Here is an 11,271-nt window from a genome sequence, read left to right as displayed (position 1 = left end):
AAACTTTAATAACAGGATTTTCAGAATAAACAGAATGTGAATCTGAGGACATCACCACTGTCTTGGTCCAGTGGACATCAGCTAGCATTGGACACAAGTAGGGAGGGACTCAGAGATGTTAACCGATGCTGATATGCCCCACTGCAGACAGGCTGACATGAAAGGAGATAGGAAATACAGCAGACAAACTCCCAAAGTCCCTTAGTCATACAGCAGGATGGTCACAGAGAATGACCACATGAATAAACATACACTGACAGGAAGCAGGACACACAGAAACTAAAATCCAGACCCTGGAGAAGGAAGCTGTTAAGATTAACTGGCTGTCATTCCCTGTTTAATATACAGGTGTATAATAGTCAAAACTATTTCTTAGTGAAGGAGTACTTCATCTGCGAAATGGCCATTTGTATATCAATTTATCACCACTTGTTACCTTGAATTTGTGAGGAAAACTTTGTTTTCCAACATGCCTCCAAGGTGAACAAAGAATCCAGTCAATGAAGCCAGCCTCAAGTGGCCTTTCAATAAACTGCAGTTTTGGGCACTTCTGTGGTGGCTTTATTTTTCAGCTCTGGTGGCTGCTGCTTGGTACAAACAGTCTTATACAGAGCCGAGTAGCGTGCCTAGGCACATGTATGCATTTGAACTCAAGCAGTGCACATGTGCATGCGTGTGCTCAGGCACACTCAGGGCATGCCACTCGTAGGCAGTATTGTTTCATATTGTAACTTTTTTGCGTAAATGCATGTGAGTAAAACTGGATAAATAATATAATGAATGAATGAATGATTATACTGCACGAGTCATGTGAGAATTTGTATATGGATGTTTTAGCTGTTGGTCCCCAATGATTCAGTTCATAAAGAGTGTTTGCCTTTTTTCTTCATGAATTCAGCAAAACACATGGTGAGTAATTGATATACAAATAGTGATTTTGTGGATGACGCATTCTTTTAGTTAAAGATAAAGGAAGGGAATTTTTTTTCCCCCTTAGCTCTGTTAAGCACGCTAGTGTCTTTCAGCTCATTGTTTTGGTTTTTCAACCCATAACTTGTTCTGGTTCACTTCCAAAGCTCTCATCAACCTTGTTGTCAGCAGAGTCAGAGAGCTGCAGCCACTGTACACTACCTCCATTCACCACATGGAAAACAGACAAAGTTAACAATTACCTGGTGAACAAAGTGAAGCATTTAGCAGCTAAAGAGCCAGACATTTTTCTCAGGAGTTGTCAGAGATCAAACAGAGCTGATAGGAGGGTAAATGCTACTTACATTTGTCAGGTGGCCAGGAACACAACTCCAGATGAATGCTAATGTTGTTCTGCTGGCTGTGTAAATAGGCAGTTGTTATAACAACTTTATGTAACTTATTCTGCTGCCTCCAATTGGCCAAAGAGAAAAAAAAAGAAAAGGGAGAAAAAAAAATCAAATAATGCAGCTTTAATTTAGCAGAAATTTCTTCAAGGAAAGGAATCAACTGATATAAAAAAAAAAGAAACATAATTTATCATAAAGCTTGTGTTCACGTTTAAAACAATCATTTCAGCTTTTAGTTCTGGTTGTTTAAAAAAAAAGTGAAAATGGCTGTTAGCATTATTACATGATAAATGTTCTCAAGTGTACAATACAGGTACATGTATGCCAATGGAAACTAACCAGATTGCTCTTTTAATTCCTTTATTTCATCAAGAGTAAAATGCACAGCCTGTTTGAATTACATTAGAAAACCTGCCTCTTTAATTGCAGAAAAGAAAGTGTTCTAAAGAAAGACAGCATGCTGAGAGAAGGCTCTGCTCCCCGCAGCTTTGTGATACCTGTCATCTACATCCCAGCTGCTACCTGCAGCTGATGACCAGCCAAAATTTTTTTTAAATTAAGGTGTGTTACAAGCAGGTGTTTTGGTTTTTATATATTTGCAAAAGGATCTGGGACACATTAATGAGGCAGCATATAATAGTCAAATGTCCTTGTTTTGGCACAAAAGTACCAAATTGTTCTCATCCCCAAGTCAACAAGACTTTCATCCAGGAGACCACAGTCTGTGTCCCATATAAAACAAAAGTCAGTGTTGTTTTAACATATTGTTATGTAACTTAATGTACCTAAATCACAAAAGCTCACATTATTTTAATATTACATGACATAATTTGTGTACTATATTCATGCACATCACTTTACATTTTATAACAAACCTACTTCACTCATTCTTGAGAAGTGGGACAAAACCTTACTTACTCTTAAAACACTTACTCTTTTTTTTAAAGATATTTTTTGGGGCATTTTCAGCCTTTAATGGATAGGACAGACAAGTGTGAAAGGGGGAGAGAGAGAGGGAGTGACATGCAGCAAAGGGCCACAGGCTGGAGTCAAACCTGGGCTGCTTCGGCGACAGCCTTGTACATGGGGCACCTGCTCTACCACTAAGCCACAGACACCCCAAAACACTTACTCTTCAATTATGCTGAGAAAATACATTTTAAAAGATCAAAGTCTTGACTATTAAACCTTGAAATGGGCCAACCTCCCGGCGATTTAAGTTTTTCTTAAATAGCATTCATAATGGATGTCAGAGGTAAAATCTGATGGAGTTGATATCTTATGGAGTTGACCAAAAATTATAAATTTATTTATTTCACAGCAGTTGTAGTGAGTAGCCATTTTATTTTTCAGTGTTGTTAAGATGTTTCTTAAAACCAATCAAAATACTAATTTGTAAACCATAATTGTCATTTAGTTTTTATCTTTAAGGACAATGGAGTTGACCTGTTATGGTTGAGAAACACCGAACAGCAATATTATTGCATAGCATTCCTGCCTTTTTGGAGACCAGAAAGGGAGACAGGAGTCCTCAGGATATGGCTAACTCCTTTTTTGCCTGATTAAATCATGTTTTTAAAAGAAATCTGATGGAGTTGACAAAAATCTGGGACTCATCTTTAAAGAACAAACATTTTCCAAAAAATGTATTTTATGTATTTTAAAGGCTTTTAACACATTTTTAATTGTTTATAGTTGTGAGTTCTTGTCTGGGACAAGGCTGTTATCTTGCACAGGGCACGCTTAAATTTTACAAAAATGAAAGCAGATCAAAATATTTCAGAAATAATATTTTTTCCTACATGAATCCTTTAAAAATAATGTTTCACGTTGGAAACGACATTAGTGTGTTGATAAGTTAGAATTTCAAGGTTTTTATTTTTTGGTAGGACATGATTTTTTCCAAGAATGGTGACCAACATGATATTTTTTTCTAAACCTATCCAAGTCGTTTAGTTGCCTAAACCTAACCCCTAACTATGTGTTACAATGTGTTCTAGCTGTGCATCACATTCAGTTGCTAAAGGGTGCCCTGTGTGATGCTACGAGATGCCAAGGGGTTTGGAGAATTGAAGGTATTTGATGACCTTGGCTTCCCAGACAGACCAGATGACTGATAATGGTGTCAAACATGATCCCATGTGATCACATATATTATCAGATATTTTCACCAGACACTGGACCTTAAACACAGTGTTTGTATCTGTGTCTGCATTCCATCACCACACATCCTGTGTGTTTACTGACACACATACAACCACTCTTTGTTCAAACACAGTCACTCATGATGTCATGTTGGATCAGTCTGACATTGACTGTAAACCAAATACAACTACAACTAAATGGGTCTGAATCACAGCATTGGAACTCACTGTGTACTTTTACAGCTTATTCTCACATTTTTGAGGAATTTATTCTATAACCTGGCTGGCTGCTAAATTAATTGCAAGGTCAGTGAAACACACGCAGTTGTTACTTTTGTGTTGTATGAGATTTTTCTTTAAACACTTTTAACACACTAAGGTTTGCACAGTTGGATAATCAGTGGGATACAAAACAAGCACTTTCCTATGTTGCCTTGAAATGAAAACAGATGCATGTGAAACAGTAGACCACAACCTCTGGGAATACTATACTTTTAAAGTGAAATGCCCCAAACTTTTAAGCCCAGTAAATTATTGACAGGTGTTTTTTTCAAATTTTTGAAACTTATATTTTCTTTTCAAACTGTGAGTCGGTTGAAACTCCCTAGTTGAAGTTGGTGGAGACACACTTTTTTTAATGTCTTCCTTTTCATTTTGGGTGGTTCAACTCTACAAGATGTTTTTCCACTATGACAAAATCTATAGTAAGTATCCTTTACACTGTTGAGGGGTTAGCACTGTGACTATAACTAAGCTTAACTACTCAGGACAGTCATGTATCAGCACCACTGAGAGTCACTGAGACATTTAATTTAATGAAAAACTAATGATGGATACATGCTGACTTTCTGCTAACTCCTTTTTCCATTTATCTTTTAATAAGACACTGACATATTAACTCATCTAACTAACACAAAGGGTTTCATATACAAAATGATTAATAAGTGAGCAGTATGTTCCCACTCATATACATCTATGTTTGTTTTCAGTGTTTCCTAGAGTACAGGACTGTGGCACTGCAGTCGTGCTGTTTCAATTATCAGCCAGTCACACACCCTCACCAGTCTAATTTTGTATTAAGTATTGGACAGTGTGTGAATCAAATTGAGTTTCTGTGCTCCGATGACCTCAGATGGATGTGGAAGGAGGGGTCAGCTGCATTACAACTAATGCATAAAATGGGGTTTTATCCATTAGTCACAATCCTTGCGCAGCTTAATTGCCTGGTAGAGCATAATTGTTTTTGTCTTGCTGTACGGATGTAATTTTGAACGTGCTATAGACATAATCACACTGACTGGTGTTAATGAATGAGAATGGTGACATGGTTATGTTTGAATGTTTTGTATGATGCTGTGACTGTGATGGTCATGGTGGAAATGAGGAGGAGCAGCTTTGCAGTTATGATGATGATAATGCTGAGGGGGAGGCTGAGGATGGTGACGGCGATGTGATGATTAGTAGCAGGAGATGGAGGAACAAGAAAGGAAAAGACAGATGATAACAACAGTTATTTATGGTAAAATGGTCCAGAGTAAGAGAATGATAATGATGATGATGATGAGTGGCTAATTCGGAAGAAGAAGTAGTATATAGTATATACTATTCTAACCCTAGGTCACTGAGTGAAGAGAAGCACCATGAGAATTATTTCTTGCTTTAAACTGAAACACCAAGAGCATCAGCTGCAACAAATGTAGATTTATTTGAAGCTGCACTAATCAATTTTTTTTTTTACTAACAATGCATCAAGTGGTTGTAAGTGCATGTAAATCCCTGTGTGCATATCCCACTGGCAAGCTAATTGCCACCACTCTGTACTATTCTCATATGGTGGATAGCTCTGATATCGGGAAGGCTATGTCGCAGAAGCAAAGCACCCACCCTCTGGTTTACTCCCAGGTTAACAATGTTTGCTCTGTTAGCACTGTTGTAGTTGTTAGCGCTGTTGATTGAGTTAGCACAGTTAGCTGTTAGCCGCCAGCTCAGCCACCCTCATGTCAAGAATTGTGTCCCTCTGAATTACAGATATGCTCTAAATACAGCTCCTTTAGCTATTATAGCTCATCAGCCAAGCATCAGAGATCGACTGGCAACAAAAGCAGCCCATGTATTTGTTGTCAAGCGACCCCAATTTGATAGACCAAATTTAGACTGACATAATATGTTTGTTGATCAGCAAATATTTAATTAGAAAAACACAATTGGTTAATTTGTATTATTTGTGTTAGGCTAATATTATCCAAGGTTTTTCCTTCCCATGTTGGTGTGTAAAGAAAGCAGAAATTCAAAATTGAATGAATGTAATGATTGTCTGACAACTAATTTGACTTAATAGCCTGCTTTTCAGAATTATGTAAAATTTTGCAAAACAGTCAAAAAATATTTAACAAAACATTTTTACTGCTAACACATATTGCAATAGATGCTGTGGCCAACACTGTGCCCAAATGGCATATTTTAAAGATCAGTGTGGGCAAGCCAGCCATCACTCGCATCTCCATTATCAAATTAGCCAACACTACAACTGTAGTGCACTTACACACTTATAGTCACGGTAAATGCATTCCAATGGGGGTGTCGGTGGCTTAATAGTGAGAGCAGGCATCCCATGCACAGAGGCTCTGTCCCCAGCTTGTGGCCCCTCGCTGCATGTCACTCCCTCTCTCTCTCCCCCTCACCCACCTAGCTGTCCCATCCATTAAAGGCAGAAAAGCCCCCAAAAAATAATCTTAATTTTTTTTTAAAAAGCATTCCCATGGAGTCAGTGGAGAGAGCTAGTGATGAAAGTTAGCAGATGGTTTGCCCATGTGACCACGACCAGTTTTCAAAATTAGGTGTTACCAAAGGGTGTATAAAGCCAGCCCACCGTGAAAATTCACAAACTTCCCAATGGCTAGTTTGCACCTGTGAAGCATGCAGCTGTTTTCCACGAAAAAGGTTTTAAAACCCCACTGTACACAACCTGCTCAGCACCAAAAAACAAGCAAAGTTTAGGGCGTCGGTGGCTTGGTGGTAGAGCAGGTGCCCCATATACAAGGCTGTTGCCGCAGCGGCCCGGGTTCGAATCCAGCCTGGGGCCCTTTGCTGCATGTCACTCTCCCTCTCTCTCTCTCCCCCTTTCACACTTGTCTGTCCTATCAATTAAAGGCTTAAAAATGCCCAAAAAATATCTTTAAAAAAAAACAGGCAAAGTTCTCAACTAACTGGTAAACAGTACAGAGCATTAAGCAGCTTAAGAGGCTGAGATACTTTTGTCATGAGTTGGTGGAGACCAAAACAGAGCTAAAGGGATACTGAATATAAAAAAGAAAAAGTTCTCTAACATTTTTGTCCTGTAAGTTAAAGTCTCCATGCATAACTCATGATTTTAATGCTTTGTGTATTAAAATATGGGATTTCACCTGTTTGTTCCAGAGCAACATATCTGAATGTATTGATATGGATGGAATTATTGGGATTTTATTTGGGAAGTATTTGTGACATCCCAATGAAACTACACATGAACATCATTTTACTCAGCCTGTGAACACAGTTGTGTAAGCTTTATCAAATCTGAGAAAATAACCATGATGATGTCATCAGGCTGATTGGGCTTTGACAAGGCAGGGAGGGTTTCACAAAGAGACACACTTAAGTTGCATTATGGGAAGTGTAGGATCCAGCATTTTAGGAGTTTGACCCATAATGGGGATTAAATGTCCTGACACCTCAGCCTCTGCTGTAACAATTTGACCATTCCTTGTTTAATCCATAAGTGCAATGCTAAATCACTAGGAAGGCTATTAAAAAGCTGAAGATATCCAGAACTCTGACGTTAGCTTCAAGAAGGCATTGGATTGACAAACTTCCCAACTTAACTTGAAGGTTTGCACACTTTAAATACTGGTTAGTTCCATTTTCTTTTTGAATCATCTCTTGTGAATGTCGTGGGAATGCAAATTTGCTCAATTTGCCAATTAAATGCTTAATGCAATCTGTAGTTTAGTCTGAGAATTCAATAATCACAGTTATGAGAGAGAACAAACAAGCTATTCCCCAAACAGAAAGCTGACAGTGCTGTAATGAAGCTTTGAATTGATGAAGATGTTTATGCAGGCGGTTTGATTGAATGGATAGATTCCCTCAGTAACAGAAGGTAATGTGTTTATGAATAACATGTTTAACTACACAAGCTGAAAGTAAAGCAGAGAAAAACACAATGACATGGGTAATTTTCTAAAATGGTGTTTGTTTTTAAGGCTGATAGTATGTATCATCTATGAGAAACAATCATTCACATTTTAGGGCAAAGTACCTGTCTTGTTGCTCAGATGGCTGAAAGCTATGTATTGGGTTCAAGGAGAAATTCTTTTAGGGGACCTATTATGGTCATTTTCAGGATCATGCTTTACTGCTGTATTTAAGGTTTCTATTAGAACATGTTTTCATGCTTTAATGGCAAAAAACACCTCCTGTCTGAACACCTGAATTCACCCTCTGTCTGAGCTGGCTCAGCTTGCTGTAATTGGTCAGCATTTCTGGATCTTCTGTATTTCAGTATCTGCAGCATCATTACAGCCAGGGAATGACTGTAACGGAGAATAGCTGCACTTTCTACCATGAAAAAACACCAATAATAGCTTCTAAACCCAACCAGACATGTTTCAACAGGAATGTGATCGGAAATCAGGAGGATGTTTACAACACTGGCGACCAAATGTACAGGTTTCTCTGATGTTCACATGCAGCTTCGTGTAGAGGTGTAGGCTACATGATGTAAAGACTTGCAGTAGTGTGCTTAGAGCAGATGACCAAGAAATGCGGCATGCTGTGATGTCATACTGTAGCCAGAATAGAGGAAAACTGTTGGAAACTGGGAGTCCAGAAGCCTGAGATTTATGTTCACAGACATTACCTCATTATTTGAAACTTTGGCCATGTTTACTATGAAGGGAGGAATAAAGTACTTAGCAAGAGCTTGAATCAGCTGTGAGGAATCAGAAAGAAACACAACAATATATAACATGATTATGTATTTATATACAGTACAGGCCAAAAGTTTGGACACACCTTCTCATTCAATGCGTTTTCTTTATTTTCATGACTATTTACATTGTAGATTCTCACTGAAGGCATCAAAACTATGAATGAACACATGTGGAGTTATGTACTTAACAAAAAAAGGTGAAATAACTGAAAACATGTTTTATATTCTAGTTTCTTCAAAATAGCCACCCTTTGCTCTGATTACTGCTTTGCACACTCTTGGCATTCTCTCCATGAGCTTCAAGAGGTAGTCACCTGAAATGGTTTTCCAACAGTCTTGAAGGAGTTCCCAGAGGTGTTTCGCACTTGTTGGCCCCTTTGCCTTCACTCTGCGGTCCAGCTCACCCCAAACCATCTGGATTGGGTTCAGGTCCGGTGACTGTGGAGGCCAGGTCATCTGCCGCAGCACTCCATCACTCTCCTTCTTGGTCAAATAGCCCTTACACAGCCTGGAGGTGTGTTTGGGGTCATTGTCCTGTTGAAAAATAAATGATCATCCAACTAAACGCAAACTGGATGGGATGGCATGTCGCTGCAGGATGCTGTGGTAGCCATGCTGGTTCAGTGTGCCTTCAATTTTGAATAAATCCCCAACAGTGTCACCAGCAAAACACCCCCACACCATCACACCTCCTCCTCCATGCTTCACAGTGGGAACCAGGCATGTGGAATCCATCCGTTCACCTTTTCTGCGTCTCACAAAGACACAGCGGTTGGAACCAAAGATCTCAAATTTGGACTCATCAGACCAAAGCACAGATTTCCACTGGTCTAATGTCCATTCCTTGTGTTTCTTGGCCCAAACAAATCTCTTCTGCTTGTTGCCTCTCCTTAGCAGTGGTTTCCTAGCAGCTATTTGACCATGAAGGCCTGATTCGCAGTCTCCTCTTAACAGTTGTTCTAGAGATGGGTCTGCTGCTAGAACTCTGTGTGGCATTCATCTGGTCTCTGATCTGAGCTGCTGTTAACTTGCGATTTCTGAGGCTGGTGACTCGGATGAACTTATCCTCAGAAGCAGAGGTGACTCTTGGTCTTCCTTTCCTGGGTCGGTCCTCATGTGTGCCAGTTTCGTTGTAGCGCTTGATGGTTTTTGCGACTGCACTTGGGGACACATTTAAAGTTTTTGAAAGACTGACTGACCTTCATTTCTTAAAGTAATGATGGCCACTCGTTTTTCTTTAGTTAGCTGATTGGTTCTTGCCATAATATGAATTTTAACAGTTGTCCAATAGGGCTGTCGGCTGTGTATTAACCTGACTTCTGCACAACACAACTGATGGTCCCAACCCCATTGATAAAGCAAGAAATTCCACTAATTAACCCTGATAAGGCACATCTGTGAAGTGGAAACCATTTCAGGTGACTACCTCTTGAAGCTCATGGAGAGAATGCCAAGAGTGTGCAAAGCAGTAATCAGAGCACAGGGTGGCTATTTTGAAGAAACTAGAACATAAAACATGTTTTCAGTTATTTCACCTTTTTTTGTTAAGTACATAACTCCACATGTGTTCATTCATAGTTTTGATGCCTTCAGTGAGAATCTACAATGTAAATAGTCATGAAAATAAAGAAAACACATTGAATGAGAAGGTGTGTCCAAACTTTTGGCCTGTACTGTATATATACAGTATATTATTTTTTTTTTTACCCCATCTTCATATTCTTTGTTGCCACATGCTCTGTTAAGTGCATCATTGGGATCATACTATCATACTAATAAATAGCCTACACCTACCCTGCATTCCCACATCACGTATTCAGAAATACTGCAGTGATATTTCAGCATCAAAACGATTTGGGCAAAGAGGAAAGTGAAATTGACTGGATCTATCTACTCAGTGCTGTTTGGAAGAAGTAACTGTTGCAATATGTATTAAAGCTTTTAGCTTTGTGGTTTATTGTTTAATGTTGTTTTTAGCTTGGAAGGTTCCATCTTTCCGCCTTTCATAATACTACCTGTACAGTTAACAATTGAGATGAGGCAATGTGGAGTTTTGGATTGTTTCAGATTTCAGCAGATAATCCTTTATTAGGATTAAAGTATGATATACAGTGATTCCATTACTTCTTGCATAGAAAAGAAGTAAGATGAGGGAGTTGAAGAGAGACTACAATCTGATAGCCTTGACTGATTTTTAATCAGGAGACCTGTACTGTAATGACACTCCTCTGTGTGCGATAGTCGTTCATGTAAACAGTAGGAATTGTGAGGGATGTCCACAATATACACTCCATCTCCACACCCTTTCACTAATTATTCTACTTTTAACCAAGAGTAGAATATTGGTATGTGTATAAATATTGATAAGGTCAGATATGGAGGGAATTATGTGTGTCTTATGGTTGACAAAAATCACAACTGAAAAAGTCCTCAAGATAATAAAAATGTTTTTACTCTAAAAGAATGAAACAAATAACCATATAACCAAGTAATATTCACACTGCAAATCATCATTTTTCAAGAACTACATACTTGCTAGCCAGGCCATATTGTAGTCACCTCACATCCACAATATCATGTCTATTACAGCTACTTCAAAATTCATAACCACTCAGTCCTCATAAACAACATCTCAAGCAGCAATACACTGGCAACTGGACTCCATCGTCTCTATAATGCAATATTACATTTTACTGAATATTACTAGGGGGGTCATGACACAGTCTGCTGGCATCAACAGTATTCACTCTCCTCCTTATTGACTGCTGGCTTACTCTGCTGCAAGAATTACTGGAGTTTGAATTTGAATATGAATTGTTATTGCACTTGGCAGATAGAA

General features: G+C 38.8%; 2 protein-coding genes across 4 annotated transcripts in view; one reads left to right on the top strand and one right to left on the bottom strand.

Moving 5' to 3' along the window:
• gpr39 (G protein-coupled receptor 39) overlaps nucleotides 1–11,271 on the top strand; it is a 200,400-nt gene that overhangs the window by 1,885 nt on the left and 187,244 nt on the right. The gene's annotated exons all lie outside the window — the stretch shown is intronic.
• Nucleotides 1–11,271, bottom strand: part of LOC125899276 (signal transducer and activator of transcription 4-like) — a 216,598-nt gene that overhangs the window by 159,184 nt on the left and 46,143 nt on the right. The gene's annotated exons all lie outside the window — the stretch shown is intronic.

Source organism: Epinephelus fuscoguttatus, linkage group LG13 (assembly GCF_011397635.1).
Source record: "Epinephelus fuscoguttatus linkage group LG13, E.fuscoguttatus.final_Chr_v1".
NCBI lineage: Eukaryota > Metazoa > Chordata > Actinopteri > Perciformes > Serranidae > Epinephelus > Epinephelus fuscoguttatus.
This window is presented reverse-complemented; position numbering and strand designations above follow the sequence as displayed.